The 14,960-nt window shown below is 53.6% G+C and overlaps 2 pseudogenes; one reads left to right on the top strand and one right to left on the bottom strand.

Moving 5' to 3' along the window:
* The window catches only part of LOC128820668 (uncharacterized), a 1,438,581-nt pseudogene that overhangs the window by 1,412,801 nt on the left and 10,820 nt on the right, over positions 1-14,960 (top strand).
* The window catches only part of LOC128820670 (zinc finger protein 850-like), a 488,361-nt pseudogene that overhangs the window by 468,608 nt on the left and 4,793 nt on the right, over positions 1-14,960 (bottom strand).

Genomic DNA, 14,960 nt, shown 5'->3' with positions numbered 1-14,960 from the left:
GAAACTAATATCCCATAAGTTGACATGGCCCATAAACAGAGATGTGGGAAAAGCTGTGAAAAAATGGGAGGGACTTCACGAGTGCAGATTTTTCCAGGCAGCTGCTATTTGTGGAAATGAAAAGCCATGAGAGAACTGTTTTCTTGTGGAGAAGTCTCCATAACATTAACAAGAGGAATACTCTCCCTAAGTGAACAGAAGAAAGACTATTCCAGAGGTGATAAACTGACTTAAAATCTTATGTTTTGTCTCCTTACATTGTCAATAAGAAAGAAAAGTTTGTAGGGAAAAGCGTTCTGAAAGTTTTGTTCTGATTCTTATTACTCTTTCTTTTACTTACTCTTCTAAACTTTTCTTTATATCATTTTGAAGTTTTGAGCCCACTTTGCCTTTCTCCTAATCCTATCTCACAGCAAGAAATGAGTAAGTATAATCTAGTGAGTGCACTGGTAATTAGCCAGCACTGAACCCACCACACTAATTTATGAACTGGCTGAGAAATCTCAAATTGGTGGACCAAAATCACTACAGAAACTTCCTGATGAACTGCCCCAGACCAGAGGGAAATCAAGGCAGAGCCATGGTTTGTCAGGACTTGCTTGATCCTAATGAGCCCCGTGGTGCATTTGGAGCTGAGCCCTGGAACTTTAGGGCCTGAGAAGAGATTGCACAAACCTTTCCAGGAGTCAAAGGCAGAAGAAAAGCCCAAAGTGTCTCAAAGCATGAATGGGACCCACTGAGGTCCATCCCCAAGACAGGCCCCTCATGGACTCCCTGGAGGAGAGAATTGGAGGCCAGGATGGCACAAAAACCTCTCAGAGACTCAAAATGGCACAAAAACCTCTCAGTGTGGAAAGGAAAATCCAAAGTACTTCAAAAACCTAGACTATCTCAAAGTATTAATGAGCCCCACTGAGTGTCAGTACAAAGCTCTCAAGGGACTTGTTAAAGCAGATAATTGGGGCCATGATTGCACAAACCTCTCACAGAGTCTGTAGCAAAAGGGAAACACCAAGTGCCTTAAAAGAACTGAAGTACCTTGAAGCATTAATGAGCCCCACTGAGTGTTGTTCCTGACAAAGCCTCTCCAGGGACTAATTACAGCAGATAATTGGAGGCAATGATTGCAGAAAGCTCTCAGAGACTGCAAGGCAAAAGCCAAAGCCAAAGTCCTTTGAAAAACCTGCAGTGCCTGGGAGCATTGTGGAGCCCCCAGGGCCATTCCTGAGCAAGGCTCCCCAGGGACTCCTTCCAGCAGATCCTTGAGGCCACTGGGATGTGGGCTAGGGGGGGATGCTGAGGGCAGGACAAGGGGCTGACAGTGCCCAGCCTGGCTGGGGCTGTGCCAGGAGGCCCCACGGCCTCAGGACAAGGTGTCTCCTGACAGCCCTTGGTGGCACAGACCCTGCTGTGCCCCAGGCCACCAAGACTTGGCTTCTCTTTGTCCCCACCTGTCATCAGTGCCTCCAGTTCTCTGCTCTGCCTGGGGCCTGGGGACACTTTCTCAGTCGTGTCCCTCAGTGGGACCCATTAAAAGTCAAAGAAACTTTGGAGTTGGATTATGACTTGGAGTTCTGGAGAGGTTTCTTCAGCTGCCTCTCAGGGCCTGATGTTCAGGGCCTGAGCACAAAGCCCCAGAGGCTCATTCAAGTCCTTGTGCTGTGTCTGTGCTGCTGAGCTGGGCCGGGCTCCTGGCACAGAGGGTGATGCTGGTAAGCAAGCAGAGCTTCAAAAGCACATTTCTCTGGATGAGCAGCTCTTCTCCCAGCCCAGCAGGGCTCGGGCACTGCCTGCAGCCAGCGCGGGCACAGCCCAGAGGCACAGAGAGCTTCAATCAGTCAGGGCTGGGAAGGTGCTGAGAAGTGCCTGGGGCAGAATCACTGCCAGCCCTTGGCACAGGAACCTCTGGCTGCAGGACAGTGCAGCTGCAGCTCCTGCAGTGATCTCCTCAAGCTGGAACATCCCAATGCCCACAGCCCCTGTGAGTACATTCTCTGATGGTCTCTTGTGCAGAGCAGCCAGGGGTGCCCAGGGCTGTCCTGCAGAGCAGGGTCCTGCAGCCCAGGGCGCTGTGCTGGGCCAGGGACTCTGCTGCCTGCCAGGGACAGCTCTCAGCCGGCCCGGGGAGCTGCTGCCAGCGCTGGCCAGAAGCTGTGGGGGGAAGGAGCCACCCTGAGCAGGGCAGGTGCTGCTGCTGAGAGCTGCAGGCTGGGGCAGGGCTGCTCTCAGCTCCAGACCAGCCTGGGCACAGCTCCGGAGGACACTTCCCAAAGAAGGTAAGCCTGGGATTGCTGTAAAGCTCAGGAGCTTTCCTGAGAGTGTTTTCAATTTCCTGCTTGGAGAAGGATGGGAAAGTTGGGGTGGTGAGAAAAAGATTTTTGCTTTTGATATATTTTTATATATTTATAGCTCTATAGATTACTATTATATAGTTATAAAACTATAATCCTTACTTTAAACTATAAAACTCTTAATTAACTCTATTAAACTACTATTATATGCTTCCATAACTGTAATCCTTAATTAATTTTAGTGCATTTCCTAACCTTTCCCTTAGACTTTAGAACAATAACCTGTCTAAACACATTCCTTAAATACTGTATAGTCTTATTATCAGGAAGAGGACCAACAAGAAGAACATTTTGGTTTTTGACCAGAATGTGAGCAGTCATAACAAAAAGTGGGGCAAAGAAGTCCTTGGACCTACTCCAATGGGTTGAGTTAGGGGTGTGTAACTGGGACAACTGAATCTCCTATTGGATGTTCCTGTTAAATATCCCAATTAATCAACCTTAATAAATTGTTGAAATCAAGAGCCGATTGAGCCTCATCCCCACTGGGACACCTGGGAGCTTCCAATAAAGGTCTGGTTTTTACTTTACTCTTCTAACTCTGTTGCAAGATTTTTGTTTTGTTTGGGTTTTTTTTGTTTTGGTTGTTTTTTTTTGTTTTGGTTTGGGTTTTTTTGGGTTTTTTTGGGGTTTTTTTGGGTTTTTTTGGGTTTTTTTTTGGTTTTTTTTTTCTCGTTTGCTGATAGACAACAGGGGGATGAGAGAAGCAGAAGAGGAATTGTAATCCCAGAATGACAGAACATTCTGAGTTGAAAGGGACACACAGGATCATCAAAGGAATGTTTGAACATTTACAGAGACTCCAGAACTGTGACTTTGGGTGGTCAGTCTCTCTGCTGGCAGCCTCCCAAAGGGCCTTCAGCCACTGCTCAGCCCTGGACAGCAGCAGCATCACCTTGGCAGGGCCCAGCAGGGCTCTCCTGAGCTGCCCTTGCCCAGCTGCACACAGACCCTGCCCCAGCCAGGGCCCTGCACACAGGCAGGTTTCTGTAGGGCCGGGCCAAGGGCACACGGGGTGGGCTGGGCTCTGTGAGCGCTGGCAGGGACAAGGCACCTCTCAGAAGGGAATGTCCAGGCCCAGGGAGATGCTCAGGGAAGGAGAGGGGGCTGAACAGAGCAGTGCTGGGGCAGGAGGGCACTGTTGGTGTGTGGGAGGTGCCAGGCACAGCTGGGCACGGGAACACTGTCCTGAGTGCCAGGCTGTCTCTGCCCTGCCCTCTCAGGCACAGCACCACAACATCTTCTCTTGGTTCTGCTCTCCCCTGATATTGTCACTCTTATCTGGTGCCCTCAAGGAGGCTCTGGCATTTGCAGCAGCTGAGTCAGGCACTGCCCTTGGCATTCCTGCCAGGCTGGTGTATTCCATGGGAATGGGGTGTCCAAGCTTCCCTGGGACCTGTGGGGCTGTGGGCAAAGCAGTCCATGGGAAAGGGGAATGAGCTGAGCCCCTCCCTGAGATCCCATCATGGGCACAGCTGGGGATCTCCTTGCTGTGCCCTTGCCAGCTCTGAGCTGCCCTCCTGGGTGCAGATCTGTGCCAGAGCCTCTGGGAGATCCCTGAATGTCCCACGGGAAAGTGCAGAGAGATGCCACAGCTGAGGAAATGCTGTTAGGTTGGCCAAGGGAGCTGTGAGTGTCCTTGGCACAAGGGGCTGCTGAGACGTGGCCCAGAGACTTTGGAAAGGGTGAGAAATTCAGGGATGTCTCTGGGCAGGGTCTGGTTTATCCCAGGGTGACCCAGGAGTGTGATTGTGCTCTGACTGCAGCCAAAGGTGCAAAACCAGGGCAGTTGGGAACAAGCCCATCCATCCCTCACCTTCCCTAAGCCACTGGGAATCCTTTGCCTCTCCCATCTCTCAGTGCCAAACTCTGAGTGCAGCAGGAATGCTGGGGATTTCTGACCTCAGAGAGCCAGCAATGATGTGTGGGTAGGAAAAATATTCCCTATATCTTTTCCCTGCTACCCAAGTCCTCTAGATGTGGCAGTGCAGATGTTACCAAGCAAGTCTGCAGTAAAAGTGATTCCCCTGACAAATCCTGAATATCCAGCCTTGTCCCTCTGCTACATGTCCACAAACCCAGGGCAGCAGGGCAGGGATGGCTCCTTGAGAGCCCCCACGCACAGCCCTGGCTGCTCCTGGCACACTCAGCCAGCACAGCTGGAGCTCAGGCAGGGACCTGGGTGAAGGTTTTCCCAGAGCAGGAACAAGGCTGGGTGAGTCCCAGCAGGACAGGCTACAGGGAATGGCCCAAGTTTGGCTCCAAGCAGCCTCTCCTGACTTGTCACTGTCCTTTCTCCATAAACAGGTGCCCATGTGCAGCCACAGCAAATGTCCAACAGCAGCTCCATCAGCCACTTCCTCCTGCTGGCACTGGCAGAGACGCGGCAGCTGCAGCTCCTGCACTTCTGCCTCTTGCTGGGCATCTCCCTGGCTGCCCTCCTGGGCAACGGCCTCATCATCAGCGCCGTAGCCTGCGGCCACCACCTGCACACGCCCATGTTCTTCTTCCTGCTCAACCTGGCCCTCAGCGACCTGGGCTCCATCTGCACCACTGTCCCCAAAGCCATGCACAATTCCCTCTGGGACACCAGCACCATCTCCTACACAGCATGTGCTGCCCAAACATTTCTGATTTTCTTTTTTCTTGCAACAGAGTTTTATCTCCTGACCATCATGTGCTACGACCGCTACGTGTCCATCTGCAAACCCCTGCACTATGGGACCCTCCTGGGCAGCAGAGCTTGTGCCCACATGGCAGCAGCTGCCTGGGCCAGTGCCTTTCTCAATGCTCTGCTGCAAACACCAATACATTTTCCCTGCCCCTGTGCCATGGCAATGCCCTGGGCCAGTTCTTCTGTGAAATCCCACAGATCCTCAAGCTCTCCTGCTCCAAATCCTATCTCAGGGAACTTGGGCTCATTGCTGTTAGTGCCTGCTTATCATCTGGCTGTTTTGTGTTCATTGTTTTCTCCTATGTGCAGATCTTCAGGGCCGTGCTGAGGATCCCCTCTGAGCAGGGACGGCACAAAGCCTTTTCCACCTGCCTCCCTCACCTGGCTGTGGTCTCTCTGTTCCTCAGCACTGCCACATTTGCTCACCTGAAGCCCCCCTCGATGTCCTCCCCATCCCTGGATCTGGCCCTGTCAGTTCTGTACTCGGTGGTGCCTCCAGCCCTGAACCCCTACATCTACAGCCTGAGGAACCAGGAGCTCAAGGCTGCTGTGAGGAGACTGATGACTGGGTGGTTTCAGAAACATTAAACTGCTGGCCAATTTCTGCCAGTCACTTGTAATAAAAGTAATTTTGATATTTCTTCTTGGTTTCATTTTGGAGGTTCTTCTTCATTGTTTTAGTTTTTTCATGTTGTCCACAATTGAAAATTTATTCCTTGTGCCATTTCCCATTTTGTTTCTCTCCACCTTCCCTGTGGCCACAGACTGTGTCAATGAGGGGCTGCGCTCTCGGTGGCTTTAAAGGAACTCAAGGATCTCCCTGCAGAGTTTTCTGCAGAGCTGCCCTTTTGTTGCCTCCTCTGGAGCTGCAGCAGCAATGTCTGTGTGCAGAGCTGGGGGCAGATCAGTGCTGGCACAGCAGCTGTGCCCAGCAGCAGCAGCAGCACTTGGTGTTGCCAGTGCTGCTCCCGTGGCCCTGCCCCGCTGCCCTGGTGGCCCTGGTGTTGCTGCAGGGCCTGAGTGCTCTCGGGGCCGTGCACAGTCCTGGGGGTGGCAGTGCCGGGGCTGCAGCAGGGACAGGCCATGGGCACTGCTGGGGCAGCGCTGAGGTCTCAGGCCAGGGCCTGGGGGCTCCAGGCTCCTTGCCCAGGCTCTCTCAAGAACACGGCCAGGCCAATGCTCAGCACAGAAAACCCCCGTCAGCAGCCCCAGAGTTTTGGTGTGGCGGAATGAACCTGAGGGAGCTCAAATGCCATCAGCCCCTGGGGCCAGGAAGGGCTGAGGGACGCCAGGGAAAGCACTCAGCTTTGTCCTGGCCTCTGCACTCAGCCAGAAAGTTTGTTCCCATCAGCTGGGACTTTCCTGTCCCACTGCAGACGCTGTTGCTCAAAGCCAGGGCTGCCTGGCAGCCACCCCCAAACTGCCCTGAGCATTTCCCTTTCTTCACCTTTGCTTTCTTTACTCTTCCTGCTACAAATTTCTCCCTCTTTCCCAGCCCTGTTCCCTCCCCTGCACACAGCCCATCCCTGTTTGCCCTTTCCTCTCTGGCCCCACTCCCCATTGCACTTCCTGACTTGGCACCATGGGAACGTCCCTTGGGGAGCAGGATCATCCCACAAGTGCTGCAGGAATTGTCTGCAGGCTCCTGCAGTGCCTCGTGCTGCTCCCTTGCCAGAGGCAGCCCAGGCCAGGGGGGCACATCTGGGCTGCTGTGTCTGCCTGTGGGGCTCCCTGTTCTGGGCAAGGAGGAGGAGCTGCAGAGGCTCTGCAGGACTGACAGGATGGGCTTTGGGGCTGTGAGGAGAAGCTGAGGGACCTGGGCTGCTGGAGCTTCTGATGAGGAGGCCCAGGGCTCCTCCTGTAACTGCTCCAAGGGTGGTTTCAGAGAATCCCAGAATCAGCAAGATTGGAAAAGTCCTTGGAGATCATCAAGTCCAACCTGTGCCCTGACACCGCCTTGTCTCCCCTGAGCCTCCTCTTCTCCAGGATCAACAACCCCAGCTCCCTCAGCTGCTCCTCACATGACTTGTGCTCCAGACCCCTCACCAGCCTTGTTGCCCTTCTCTGGACATGCTCCAGCCCCTCCATGTCCTTCCTGAATTGGGGGGCCTAGAACTGGACACGGCCCTCAAGGTGCTGCCCAACCAGTGCCCAGCACAGGGGAAGAATCACTGCCCTGCTCCTGCTGGCCACACCATTCCTGATCCAGGCCAGGAGCCATTGGCCTTCTTGGCCACCTGGGCACATGGCTGGCTCATGTCCAGCCTGCTGTCCATCAGTCCCTGCAGGTCCCTTTCTGCCTGGCTGCTCTCCAGCCCCTCTTTCCCCAGCCTGGAGCGCTGCAGGGCTTGTTGTGGCCAAAGTGCAGGACCCGGCACTTGGACTTGTTAAACCTCACCTTGTTGGATTTGGGCCCTGGATCCAGCCTGTCCAGGGCCCTGTGCAGAGCCCTCCTGCCCTCCAGCAGATCAACACTCCCAGACAACTTGGTGTCACCACGGTTCCATGAGGCCCCAGAGTGTCCCAATGGTCTCCATAATTCCATGAGGCCTCCCAGTGTCACAATGTCCCTTTGGCTCCATGGGACCCCTTGGTGTCACAAAGTCCCTGGGATCCTTGGGCCCTGCAGTGTCACAATGGCACCGTGGTCCCCCAAGGCCCTGCAGTGTCACAGTGGATCCTTGGTTCCATGAGGTCTGGCAGGGCAGCAATGCTCTCCTTGGTCCCACAGGGTCACAATGGCCTCTTGGTCCCAAGGGCCACCACGGTGTCAAACATGTTGCCTTCATTCCATGAGTCCCTGAGGAGCAGCACTGGCCCCTTGGTTCCATGGGGCCCTGCAGTGTCACCGTGGCCCCATCATGACACGAGGTCCTGCTCTGTCACAGAGCTCTGCATGGTTCCACAAGGCCCTGCAGGGTCACAGTGGCCTCTTGGTTCCATAAGGCCTCAGAGCGCTGCAGTGTCACAATGGAGGCCTGGTGACACAAGATCCTGCAGTGTCACCTGGGACCCTTGGTTCCATGGGGCACCACAGTGTCACAATTGTTCCCTCAGTTCCCAGAGTCCTTGCAGTGGAGCAATGGCCCCTTGATCCCATTGTCCCCAAGCTGTCCCAAGGGTCTCCTTGGTTCTGCAGTGGCACAATGGCCCCTTGGTTCCACAAGGCCCCGCAGTGTCCCAGTGGCCTCTGTGGTTCCACCAGGACCCAGACTGTCACAATGCACTCCTTGCTTCCATTCAGCCCCACAGTGTCACAGTGGCCCCGTGGCTCTGTGGTGCCATGTCATACACAGTGTCCCCATGGTCCTCTTAGTGCCACCAGGCCCTGCAGTGTCACAATGGCCCCTTGCTTGCCCAGGGCCCTGCAGTATCACAATCATCAGAGAATCAACCAGGCTGGCAAAGACCTTGGAGAGCATCAAGTCCAACCTGGCACCCAACACCACCTTGTCACCCAGACCATGGCACTGAGGCCACATCCAGTCTTTGCTGAAACACTTCCAGGGACAGTGACTCACCCACCTCCCTGGGCAGCCCATTCCATTGCCCAATCACCCTTTGTGTGAAGAATATTTCCTTAAAGTCTGGCCTAGTCATCCACTTATGCATCTGAAGGCTGTGTCCTCTTGTCCTGTCACTGTTCCCTGGGAAAAGAGCCCGACCCCCACCTGGCTGCACCCTCCTGTCAGGGAGTTGTAGAGAGTGATGAGGTCTCCCCTGAGCCTCCTCTTCTCCAGGATCAACAACCCCAGCTCCCCCAGCTGCTCGTCACAGGACTTGTGTTCCAGGCCCCTCACCAGCCTTGTTGCCCTTCTCTGGACATGCTCCAGCCCCTCCATGTCCTTCCTAAATTGGGGGGCCCAGAACTGGACACAGCACTTGAGGTGCTGCCCAACCAGGTCTGAGCACAGGGGAAGAATCACTACCCTGCTCCTGCTGGCCACACCATTCCTGATCAATAGGAGTGCCAGGGCTTGGATGAGGGAAATGGTGGGGAGGGAGTGGGGACAAAGTGTTAATTGATTGTCAGCCATGGAGGGTCTTGATTTTCACATCTGTTCAGACTGCATTACAAGGTGCTGCGGGTCAATATCAATTGGACATTGTTGATATCAAGCTATAAACAGGAAAGGAAACAGGACAAAGCAGTTCTCTCTGCAGAGTTTTAAATATAGTATATTCACTTTGAATACACTTCTGAAATTTGTTTAATTAACAACAGAAGAACTGAAAACCTGAATTATTCCCAGAGACTATTCTTGATCGGGAGATTTGAACAAATGTTTATGAGATTTTTTCACTAAATTCCTGAACTGAAGAGCTCAAGAAAAAGAGGCCTCTGGAGTAGGAAAATTCATCAGCAACCTCCAAGGGGCTGAGGATCCATGCCCATCAGAGCAGCAATGAGCAGAAATGGGCAGAGCTTTGTGGCTGCCCCAGCTCTGGGATGGGCCCTGGGCCTGGAGCAGGAGCAGCTCTGGAGGGCCCCAAGGCCGGGGCTCTTGTGCTGGCCTGGGCAGATGGGATGGCAGCAGGGGCTGCAGAGCTCTCAGCAGCTGAGGCCGAGGGGAGCAGGGCAGCCAGGGAGCCTCCTTGTGCCTTGGGCAAGCCCCTTCCCCCATGGCTGGGGCTGAGTCCTGGCTGAGCTGCAGCTGCTGCTGTGCCCTTGGCAGGGGCTGAGGCCGTGGGGCCAGTGGCCAGAGCAGCCTGGCCTGAGCAGAGCTGTGGGGCCAGAGCCGGCTGGGCTGTGCTGGGGAGAGGCCCTTGGTGCTGCACAGAGCTCAGAGCAGCTGGCAGAGCTTGCAGGGAGCTGGGCTGGGCTCCGAGAGCCTGGCCCAGAAACCATCAGTGTCCATCTCAGCCTGGCTGAGCGTGCAGGGGCAGGACTCAGCCCAGGCCTTGTGGGGCAGGGCCAGCGCCTGTGCAAGGCATTGAAAACAGGCAAGTGCCCGAGAGAGGAGGCTGCTCTGTGCCCTTGGGGGCATGGACACAGCAGGGAGGGGGCCCAGGACATTTGTCAGCGCCAGCCTCTGTCCCCAGCCCTTGGCAGCCCTGGCTGCTGAGCCCAGCTTTGGCCTGGGCTGAGTTTGGCTGTGGCCCAGCTCCATCCTGCTGCGGGGCTCAGGGCCTGTTCCCGGCCATGGCCAGCCCTGGCCGGCCTCTCTGCTGGCCCAGAGGCCGGCAGAGCCCGGGGCAGGGCTGTCTGTGCAGCCCCACAGGTGCCACGGGCTGGGCAGGAGCTGGCAGAGGCTGCCCAGCAGGGAGGCCATGGGGCACAGAGCCCCAAGGCTGCCGTGGGCACCACGGCACAGGGGCCGTTCCCAGCCGCAATGCTCCTGTCCTGGGCTGGGCCTGCACAGGGGCTGTGGCACCATGGCTGGGCCAGCACAGGGCCACCAAGGGGCCACGCAGCCGCTGCCGGGGCTGGCAGCAAGGCCGGGCACAGACAAGGAATTGCTGAGCGTGGCCTGCGCTGCCCAGGGCTGACTGTGCCAAAGGCAGAGCTCAGCTGCCCTTGGGGGCTGCAGGAACACTCAGGAGCCCAAAGAGCCTCCATGGCTGTGCTGGAGACCAAGGCTGGAGCAGGGAAATGCAGGGCTGCTGCGCCATGGCGAGGGCATGGAATTCCAGCACACACCTCAGCTCTCTGATGATCCCGGCACCGTGCTGGGCCCTGTTTCAGCCTGGAGCAGAGCAGATGTTGATGGCACAGGAGCCCTGCGGGGCTGGCAGGGACCTGCAGCTTGCAAGGTGCTCTGCTCTCCCTCAGCTCCTCTCTGAGAGATCCAATCCCAGCTGGGCACCTCAGGGCACAAGTGGCACTGCCTGGTCATGGGCACACACCTGATGTCTGCCTGGAAACGGGCACAGGTTTTTATACTTGTACATTTCATATTATACAAGGTCATTTTATTATCTAGGTCACTTGAGTACTTTTAAGAAACAGCAAAATTTTCCCTCCAGGAACAGGAATTTCTTGGAGGTCTACTGATGGCAGGAGGAGAAATACTGATCTTGCCTTCTACTTGTGTCACCAGTATGCTGTTTATTATTTCCTCTCCCTATTCCTTCGGGTGTTTCCAGCTCTCCTGTTGAAATGGCCATGACTAAGGCCATCTCTTCACTAGACCAGGTGCATCTATGCACTTCCCTTTGCTCCCAGATTTCCTCCTCCAGATGCTTTCTCCTCATTCAAGGGCTTCTCAACTGACTGGTTTCATGCTTGGAGCTTCAGGGAGTTGTCCAATCTTTCTGAAGTTCAAATAAAGATCACATTAGACAACATCCTCGTTGTGTTTATATCTATCACAAAATTACCTTTTCTTGTGTCTTTGTCTAAAACTGTTCCTGTACAAAAATCTCTTGGGTGAGGGGGACATGTCAGATGCTGCTGAGACTTCCCAGAGAGCTGAGGGAAGAGCTGTGATGGTTATTAAACTGTTCAAACGTTCAACTTGTGTTTGTTGGCAAGAAACCTTTCTGTGCCTCTGAGTGTCACCAGGCCCTGAGCCCAAAGGACACAACCCTGATGAGTTGTGGTTCCCACTGCAGGGGCACTTGGACCTTGGCTCTGCACAGGAGAGCTCTTCATCCACTTTCCCTCTTTTCCTCCCTCTGGCCATGGAGGGAGCTCCTGACTTCAGCCTGTGACTCGTGTGTGCAAAGAGCAAATCTGGGCAGAATCGGGGCAGGGAGGGTTTGGGGGCAACTTGGGATCTGTGCTGGGCACAGAAGGTGTTTTCCATTGCTCTGAGACTGTCTGCTGTGCAAAGTGGATTTAATAGCCAGCAGAGGAATGACTTTTGCATTGGATGGAGCTGTGCCTTCCCTTGGCTTGGTTGGCTGACAAAAAATGAACATCCCTCTGTGTCTCGGGCAGCTCCTTCTCCAGGGAAAGCAGGTGGGAGTTGGAGCCAAGGAGCTGAAAGCTGCAGGTGCAGCCTGGGCTGGAGGGAGCTCAGATTTGCACAAGGCTGCTCTGAGTGCCAGGGCTTGGATGGGGGAAATGGTGGGGTGGGTGTAGGGACAGAGTCTGATTGATTGTCAGCCATGAAGGGTCTTGATTTTCATATCTATTCCAACTGCATGAGGAGGTTCTTGGATTCACTGTCCATTGGAGATTGCACTTATGAATGTATTAACAGTAAAAAAAAAAAGACTATACAGGACTTAAAAAATCTTTCTCACTGTCTTTTTAAATATAGTGTATTCACTTGCAATAGGCTTCTGAAATCTGTCTAATTAACCACAAAAGATTTGAAAACTTAAATTGTTCCCAGAGGTTTGGCTTGTTAAGGTGTTCTGAATGTTAATGAGCCCTGGGGCATGGAATTCCGGAATTGAAGAGCTGAAGGCTGAAGAAGCCTCTGGAGCAGTAAAATTCAGCAGCAGCCTCCAAGGTGCTGAGGATGTCAGCAGCCCCCACTGAGGCCATCCCTACCCAGGGCTTGGATGGGGGAAATGGTGGGGTGGGGGTAGGGACAGAGTCTGATTGATTGTCAGCCATAAAGGGTCTTGATTTTCATAACTGTTCAAACTGCATGAGGATGTTCTTGGATTCAATGTCAATCGGAGATTGCAAATATCAATGTATTAGCAGTAAAAAAAAACTAAACAGGACCTAAATTTTTTTTTCTCACTATCTTTGAAAAAAAAAATACATTCACTTTGAATACACTTCTGAAATCTGTCTAACTAACCACAAAATATTTGAAAACTTAAATTACATTATTCCCAGAGGCTTGGCTTGTTAAAGGTGTTCTGAACATTAATGAGCCCTGAGGCACTGAATGCCTAAACTGAAGAGCTGAAGGCTGGAGAAGCCTCTGGAGCAGTAAAATCCAGCAGCAGCCTCCAAGGTGCTGAGGATGTCAGCAGCCCCCACTGAGGCCATCCCTGCCCAGAGACCGTGGGGGAATGGGCAGACAAGGAGAGCGTCCCTGGGGCTGGGGCAGCAGAACTCAGAGGCAGCAGCGGCTCCAGCTGGGAAATGGAGTGTGGGATGGGGCTGTGAAAGCCCTGCCTGGGCTGTGCCAAGCAGGACACACAAGCCCTGACTCCCATCCACTAAAAAACGCACTCAAGGGAAACATTTATAAGAAATTGCAATTGTTTATGTACTCTCTGTTGGATGCACTGGAGAAATACCCACAAAGGATTCTCAGGAGCTCCAGACAACAAAATAGCCTTTACTGGGAACTTCAGAAAATCAGAGAAAGTTTGGCAAAAGGTTTAATATGATATTCAATGAACAAAAAACAGTTTTCAATGCATTAACTTGGCCCATTCAACTTCACAATCTCTAAGCCTGTTCAATTTTAAGTTAATCAACATGTGCAAGAGGACAGAAGTAGAAGTAGACACAGAAAGAGAGAAAAATAAGATATAGAGGAGCAGACACAGAGCTACCAACTCCTGGATTCCAGCAGTGTTCAGATAGAAATTCCAAGAGGAGGTAGAGTCAAGATGTGTGCTTGCCTTGTGGTCAGCCTTAAATACCCCTTGGTGTCCCTGGGCCCTTTCCCCAGGTGGGACTTGGGGTCATTTGGTCACTCAGGAGCTGGGCTGGGGCTCCAGAGGTGGCTGTGGAGCATTGCCTGTGCTGTGCCAGGGACTGGCAGCCACTGCTGGGCTGGGATAGAGGCTCTGGGGGGATTGGGGTTCCAGGGCAGGGCAGGGCTGGGGTTCCAGGGCAGGGCAAGGCTGGACCTGCCCCTTCCTCCCCCACACAGGAAATGTTTTGGGGCAACAATCTCCTCCGCTCTCTCACAACAGGCAATATTGGAGGTAAAATCCCAATTGTGGCCATGGGCAGCTGGTCTAGAAGGACAGTTCTTTTCCAGAGGAAGGAAACCCCCATTTCTCTGTTCATTCAAATGTCAAAATGACATTTGATTGCCTGGATTTTTTTGTTTGTTTGTTTGTTTGTTTTTTGGTTTTTCTTGTTGCTTTGTTTCCTTGCTGTGCCTGAAGTGTCCAGTCAGGAGCAGAGTGACTTTTGCCAAGGAACTTTGCCGTGCTGTCGCTTAATATTAAATCTGGTTTTTGCTGCTCCCTTGCTGGGGATTTTTTTCAGCGCTCTCAAGCCCTCGTTGGTAACAGGGTGAAGGAGCCCTGGCCCAGGCTCTGGCCCTGGGGGACACAGGGACGCTGCCAGGGGGTCCCTGTCCCACCCCCCACAGCCCTGTCCCCCGTCCCCGTGTCAGGCTCTGGGGTCGATCTTGTGGAACATCCTCTGGGGGAGGCTGCGGCACCGGGGGCGGGGGGACCCGGGGGGACAGGGGACCCCGCTGTGCACGAGCAGCGTTGGACTTCTCTGGGGGAACTGTGAGGGGGGGCTGGGGTGGAGTGACCTCCCCAGTGACCTCACACAGCCCCTGTGATGTCACACAATGATCGCTGTGATGTCACATAGCCCCTGTGATGTCACACAGCCCTTGTAATGTCACAGAGCCAACTCTGAGATGTCACCCTGTGATGTCATATGGCTGCTCTGTGTTGTCACAGAAGACTCTGTGATGTCACAAAGTCACCCTGAGTTGTCACTGTTTGTTCTTTGAAGTCACAGCCTGCTCTATGAAGTTACAGAGCCACCCAGTGATGGCTATATACCCTTCTCTGTGATGTCAAAAAACCCTCCCTGTGGTGTCATACTGCCACTCTGTAATGTCACAGCACACACTTTGACCTCACAGCCTACTCTGTGATGTCACACAGCCATGCCATGATGTCACAGCCTGCTCTGTGATGCCACACAGTCCCCTCTATCATGCCATAGGTGCTCAATGACCTCACACAACACACTCTGTGACTCACAGCCCAATCTGTGACCTCACACAACCCACTCTGTGCTGTCACACAGCCCCTCTCTGACATCACAGCTGCTCTGTGCCTCTGTGACACAGCCACAGATGTGCTGCTGTGACACAGCC

The sequence above is a fragment of the Vidua macroura genome, chromosome 30 (genome assembly GCF_024509145.1).
Source record: "Vidua macroura isolate BioBank_ID:100142 chromosome 30, ASM2450914v1, whole genome shotgun sequence".
NCBI classification, from domain to species: Eukaryota; Metazoa; Chordata; class Aves; order Passeriformes; family Viduidae; genus Vidua; species Vidua macroura.
Note: the sequence above shows the minus strand (reverse complement) of the source record. Positions and strands in the feature narration are given on the sequence as shown.